The sequence below is a fragment of the Aedes aegypti genome, chromosome 2 (assembly GCF_002204515.2).
Source record: "Aedes aegypti strain LVP_AGWG chromosome 2, AaegL5.0 Primary Assembly, whole genome shotgun sequence".
Classification (NCBI taxonomy): domain Eukaryota; kingdom Metazoa; phylum Arthropoda; class Insecta; order Diptera; family Culicidae; genus Aedes; species Aedes aegypti.
The window spans coordinates 199,900,235-199,907,496 of NC_035108.1; the positions used below are offsets into that span (position 1 = coordinate 199,900,235).

The window sequence follows — 7,262 nt, forward strand, 5'->3', positions numbered from 1 at the left end:
AAAGTATGTCGGAGGCATTCTAGATTCCAAACTTTCTTGGACACTTCACGTTGATTTCAGAGTCAAAAAAGATTGCATGGCCTTCGGTCAATGCAGGCGAACCTTTGGTAAAACTTGGGGCCTCAAACCCAAATATATCGAATGGATTTACACAACACTTGTTCGACCAATATTGGCGAAGTGAGAACAATCCAATAAAAATTGGGCCATCTCCAAAGGATGTGCTTGATGGCGATGTCTGGTGCGTTCTCTACAACTCCCACAGCAGCGCTCGAGGCCCTTTTCGACGTTGCGCCATTACACATACATCTTAAACAAGAAGCACCCAGTGAATCGTAGATCTACACACACTTCGTTGTTTCCACTTTTGGTGAATTGGGGCAAAATTGTCCTTGTTCCAAGTGATCGCACAATTGCTTGTCACTTTCCTTACAGGACATTTATCACTCAATTCCCTTCATGGGAAGAGTGAACGTCTGGCTATTTGGAAAGAAGTATATCAAACAGTATAGTATGTTACACTGATGGCTCCCTTCTTGAAGGTAGAGTGGGTGCTGGTGTATAATCTTGTGAGCTAAGGCTGAATCAGTTTTACTCACTTGGTAAAATCTGCACCGTTTTTCAGGCTGAAATATTTGCTATTATGTGTGGAGTGCAATCAGCATTTCAACAGCGCGTAATGGGTAAAGTCATATATTTCTGTTCAGATAGTCAGGCTGCTATAAAAGCTCTTGCTTCGGCCAACTCAAGGTCGAAGCTTGTTATCGCATGTCGAACTCAAATTGAAGAACTGTATTCAGTCAACTCTATAAACATTGTATGGGTACCTGGCCATTCTTCCATCGCTGGAAATTAATTGGCTGATGAGCTAGCTCGCGATGAAACATCGCATGACTTTATTGGCCCTGAGCCAGCTGGGTGAAGCTTCATACGTTTTGCAGTGCCCTTTTTAGGGCGCTGTTCGAACCCATTGTGGTATGCATCTTCTTCTTCTTCTTTCTGGCTTTACGTCCCAACTGGGACAAAGCCTGCTTCTCAGATTAGTGTTCTTATGAGCACTTCCACAGTTATTAACTGAGAGCTTTCTTTGCCGATTGACCATTTTTGCATGTGTATATCGTGTGGCAGGTACGAAGATACTCTATGCCCTGGGAATCGAGAAAATTTCCTTTTACGAAAAGATCCTCAACCAGCGGGATTCGAACCCACGACCCTCAGCATGGTCATGCTGAATAGCTGCGCGTTTACCGCTACGGCTATCTGGTATGGATCTATATGCTCTAATTTATCTTATGCGATCTTCCCTCTTCAAGTGTTCCAGAAATTGGTAACAATACGATAGACTATTTCCGCAAATCTAAACAACCGCTTTAACTGGTTGATTCACGATAGTTGAATTTTTCCTATAATATAATTGTTTTTGTTTAATTATAACAATATTTCTTTTTGTGGTAATTCCTTGATTTAGTATTGTCTAGATTGACGAATTGCTCCCTCGAACTCTCCAAACTGTGATATTGGCGATCTGTGATTTTCCGATTATTTTACCTGCCCAATTTTGGCTATTTCAACGACTATTTCCTGGATCAATTTCACTGCCAATATTATACTATAACTATAGAATACGTTGAGCCTTTAGAATTCACAATCTTTCCAAAATACAATCCAAAGTGTTTATTTTCTTCCCTAGTTTACTTCACCTTGTTCCGCTTTTCGTCTTGTTTGACGGTTCGCCTACTACACAAACTGTGTCGTGTTGTGACAGTGGCGGCGGTCCCGATGGGGGCTCGTTGGTAGCGGTGGCGCGTTCGCAGATTGCGGAACATCAAGGGACCCCACTTTCAATTACTCCCATCTTTCCCTTCCCTTTCCTCTTTCATCGAAATCCATGATGAAATAGGCTCAAATATGGCGATGGCACAAATCTCCCAACTGGAGGGGAACGTGCCTTTGGAGCCGGCCTTCTGATACCTGATATGTTCTTCAACAGTAAGTTTGGTATATTTGCGATTTAGAATGTTTGTAAAACCAAATGTGTTGAGTGGCCTTAAAGAGAGCCGTTTTACGAGCTTTATGACGGTAGAGAAATGTCCATAGAACTCACTGAATTCGATTTGTTTAATTGTCTATTTACAGCCTAATTCGAACCCAAAGACCTGTATGTTACTTAAAATAATAGGACATTTAGTCCACTCTAGCTTTTGAGGAGAAAACTTCTCTTGTACACGCTTAAAAAAGAATTCTGGAAAACGTGAACTGTCAAAAATACACCGTTAACTACCATCATCGTTCTCGGAACTATGCAACGCGTTCACATAAACATAATCTAGTTCACGGTGTATATTTGCTTGTTGACGAGTTCACGTCTGCTGTTCACGGATACAAGAACGGATTTTTGTCTGTGTATGACTAGCGGCCGTCAGGAATAAAGTCTCCGAAAAACATAAATTTGCCTATCTCAGTAAGAAGTAATCATTTCGAAATGATTTTGAATTATATTTTGTACTAACATAGAGAAGTATTTAAAAAGGTACACGGAGCTTGATTATCTATTGTTTTGAGTGCGAGATAATATATATATAGGGAAAGTGTACCAGTTATGGCAATAGTGGTTCCCTATTTGGCCACATGTAAAATTTGAATAACTTTCACATTTTAAATCCTTTTGAATGTTTTTACATCAAGATATATGTTAAATCTAATTACTACAACAAACAAACATTTTCAAATTTTGAAGACATTACAGTAATCACATATGGCGAAATAGGGAACCACTATGTCCATAACTGGTACACCTATCCTATATTAATTTATGGGGTGACTAAATTCGCATAAAGAAACGTTTTGCATAAAGCAGTTACAAACAGATTAGGAAATAAAATTTCCATTAAGACAAGCATCCTTGTGCGAAACGTCCACCCATAAAATTATGGAAATTGACTTGGCCCATAAATTTTCTTAAAAAACATAACTAGGCAAGTTAGCGAATCGGGTGACAACACTCCTTAAACTACCCGTACAAACAGTTTTCCAGCTTTCAATCGTTTGTTAGTCAAAATGATGACTTAATTATTTTTTTTTATATTTCCAGCTACCAATCAACAATAAACTTGATGCCAAATAGAAACCAACAGACGGCAGCTGCCTGAATCAATCCTCATACCGGTCGATTCAGCCAAAAAAGTGCCAACATCTCGCGTGGAATAATTTTCATCATGAATCGAACGCCCAACAAGATAGCAACTGTTGCCCAGCGAGGAAAACATAAGATCGAAAACATCCGCCCCGGCACTCCACCATGTTGTGTAGTAGATAGTATGTACCTACTCCGAATCAAGCCCTTTTCAATGAGCAAAGTCAAAAGCGCGTGATAAACAGCAAAGTCACGTTCAGCGATCTGATCCATTAGTTTTAAGTGGATTACTTGTGCTGCGTCCTGAATTCATTCAGTAAATCCTCGGTCAGTTGATTGCTACTTTTTTGTCGAGCTTTGAAATTTCCCGAACGCTTGCTTGTGTTCAGTGACCATTTTCTTTTATTTTCGGGGGGAAAATTGAATACATGCATGAGAGCGAGCATCCCGAAGGAGATAAATCAATTCAGTGACAACTCACGATCTGGCCGCTTCTATGGCATTCAGGATGAGAATTTAATGAATCGAATGTGCATAATTAGGAATTCCAAAATAGTGAGCAAGCAGTGAAATATGTTTTCTCTGCGAGGTATACTCGAAAAGGACGTTTCTTTTAAAAAAAGACTATTAAAGACATTTAAGATGAGCCTTTTCACTAGCTTGGAATCCAATCCGGGATAATTAAATATACTCTGATAAATAGAACTTTACGTAAAAAGAGCCGTCTGAACCAGGTCTTCAGAGCTACAAGTTTGACCAGTTATCTATCGGATGATGATGAACAATGTTGATACTTTTAATTCAATGACTATTCAAGGTTACCCAAGAGCTACTTGGTGTACAGGTTATCAGAACTACATACGTAACGAGTGACTTTTCAAAGTCTTTCAAACAAGAATAACACCCATGTTAAGAGGCTCATATAGATAAGATTTCAACAGTACCGGCAACACGGTTTGTAGTTGATCAAGCATAAAGGATTATACAAATAAAGTCTATCAAGTTTCGGTTATAGAGAAATTTACGTATTTTCGGCAGTCTAAGCCGATGCTGCGCTTCCTTTGCAATTTTCTCGGACAACAGCAGACAAATTACGTGTTTGTCTGTTTACATTTATGGGCTGCTCAATCCTTCATCGATTCATATAGACAGAATTGATAAAAGCTTTTTGGAAACGTTTTTACAACGCTTCGAACAGGTTTTATCAGTGTGACTATTGTCGGCAGCCTCGTTTTCTTCGGCAGCTTTCCTATAAGAACTGCAGGCGAATCTCTTCGGCAGCTCCGAGACAGCTGCGTTTTGTGGCGGATTCGTTTGAATTGAACGGTCCTATAACATTTTCCCGAATACCATTACCCCGAAAACCATCTCCCTAAGAGCCAGTGCCCCGAAAACCATTACCCCGAATATAACGTTACCCCGAATGACAAATTACCCGAAAACCATTACCCTGAATGGTAAATTATCCCGAGACCCAGTTCCCCGAATGCTAAACTTCCCCGAAAATCAGTGATGCAATTTGAATGTTCTTTTCAGGATGGTCGCAAATTTGAGCCTAGAAATCCGTCTTGCTCGTGATGTGTACGACACGCGATGTTTATCTAGTAATGTAATAGTTGTCGGCGTAATAACTGCTAATATTTCTATCAGTGATTTTTCCTTCTTTCAATCATCGGCTGATCTTTCGAGGTTGGCATTATTTAAATCAGTGATTGTACCTTCCTTGAGTTATAGGCTGTTCTTTCGAGTACCGTAATTTTGGGTGAAATTGATCATTTTCCACGGGTTTTTTTGTCTATTTTCTATAATGTAGGCAATGCCAAACAACTTAATGCAGGAAATCAAGTACGAAGGTGAGCGTCATTGACTCTTGTGCCGAAACTTTTTAACAAATATCATTTTAGTGCTAAGAAATATCTCTAAAATAAAAAAATCGGGAAATCTCACTTCGGGGTGAAATTGATCACTCGTCAATGCGATAAGTTTTAGTTTTCAAATCGACTCTACATAATAAATTCGATCTCCCTGAATCCGAATATGCTTGCCAAATGCTTAAAATTACAATATTTATAGAGCTAATGAATAGTAAAATTTAAAGAATTACGCGGAAAACGCCTAAATGTATGCAATTTGCTAAGTAATCTCTTGATGTCTGATAGAGATTCAATTATTTCAACCGAATGATCAAATTGGTACGAGTTTTGATTATGAAATTTGTTTTGGGGATATATCTTAAGCATCCTCACGAACTTTCAGGTTTATACCATGTTTAAATCCTTGTTTGTAACAAGAAGTTTATGAATGTTTGTCAATACTTCACCGCACTTGATTTTGGAATTTTACATTACTTTCATAGAAATAAACATATTTCAATGCAAAAAAGCTTCACAATACACAATAGCTACGACAAACAACGTGCATTCACTACAGGTTACATTGATATTTGTGCTCCATTAGGAAGAATTGAAATTGAGTGTCACGGTGATCCATTTCACCCTACTGATCAATTTCACCCGAATTTACGGTACTGTTAGAATAAAAGTCGTGAAGAGAAATGCGATTCGTCTATACTGCCCCTATTCGCATAATTGTTCCATGTGAAAACAATATCAAAATAAGCATTGCCATCAATTTGAAAATGATTTATTGTCACCGGTACATTCTCAAAATCAAATGCACCCATATTTTGATCCTCACATGGTCCATTCTATCTGATAATTGAATGAAGGATAAATCTTTGATAATAAGAGCATGAATTCAAATTAAAATCAATTGATAAAGTATATTTTGAAGCAGGAAACTACTCGTCCTACTGTCTTTGTTATATGTATTAGAGACAATTTGATCCATAATAACCTCCAACAAACAAGAGAAGACGATCTTAACCTTAACTTGATATTCCATGCTTAGCGTTCATTTATCGAATATTTGGTGTTTATTTATCGAATTCTTATTTTGGAATTTTCATGGCAATAATATTCGGGGTTATGATCCATTCGGGGAAATGGTATTCGGGGTAACGGACTATTCGGGGTAATGGATTTCGGGGTCTTGGTTTCCGGGGTACTTGGCCATTCGGGGTATTGATTTTCGGAGTGATGGTTTTCGGGGAAATGTTATAGGATCAATACATATATAGGTTCATAAAATAAGGTTCTACAAAGTTATGAGTTCAACGACTATTGAAAGGTTATCCTAGAACTCCAATGTGAACTGCCCTACAGGGCTCACTAAGGTTCAATAATAACGTTTTAATTGACGCAAGATAAGTATTCCACCAAGAACTTTGAGAAATCTCCAATAGGATCCTAAAATGTTTAATGAAATCATGCTTATATTTATTAACACGAAAGTGCATGTAACTGCAACTACTTAAGCAGTTTTTCCCGCTCAAATAACGGCTATATCATATTTAAACTTAAATTGAAAATTTGGGTCCATAAATGAACCTTGACACTTTTGATCATGATTGTTTTTTGGACTTACACCCTAGGACCCTATTACTCCAAATTTTATTAAATGTGTTTGTATGAGTCTGCTTGAGTGTAAACCTTATTCATAAACCTTCGAAAAACCTCTGGAGACCCTTGTAACCAAGGCCTTTTCTCAAAGAAGTTCTTGGATACCCACAAACAAACATTGAAAAAAAAAAGATTTCTTTGCTTCTGCAAACCTGGAGCGTCTGTACTCCATGTTAGGAGCAGCTCACAACAGCGTCTGTTCCCCATATCAGGGGCGGCTGATCATCTTCCGAGTGCCAGAGAAGGACTCTAACCCAAACTGTGTACTACTGCCATCCAAACATTTAAAAGGAATGGTCCTCCGGGAATCTTGGGAATTGGTGTCAGGCCCTGTAAACCAACCGCAAAAAAACATTAGCACAGGAACGTCAACGATAGAATATGGACCAGAACAATCGGCAAAGACCAAAGGGACGGAAAGAGACTAGCGATTGGAACTCGGTACGTGGAACTCTCAACGTCATCAGAAGCACACGCACTGCAGAAGGTGTGCTGAACAGGTTCAATGGTACAAACGTTTATAGGTAACCATACCAGAGCTAACCCCAATTCAAGGTGTGATGCGAAAAACCGTGCTGAGGAATGAATGGTCGAAGGGGTGAAAAAGA

The 7,262-nt window shown here is 38.7% G+C and overlaps 1 protein-coding gene across 4 annotated transcripts in view; it reads left to right on the forward strand.

Annotated features, from left to right (window-relative positions):
- The window catches only part of LOC5577472 (mediator of RNA polymerase II transcription subunit 2), a 131,805-nt gene extending 128,026 nt beyond the window's left edge, over positions 1–3,779 (forward strand). For all 4 annotated transcript variants that reach the window (XM_021843691.1, XM_021843693.1, XM_021843694.1 and 1 more), the window contains one exon: positions 3,092–3,779. The gene's annotated coding sequence lies outside the window, so the exon portion shown is untranslated. The remainder of the gene's footprint in view (positions 1–3,091) is intronic.
- The last annotated feature ends 3,483 nt before the right edge of the window (positions 3,780–7,262 follow it).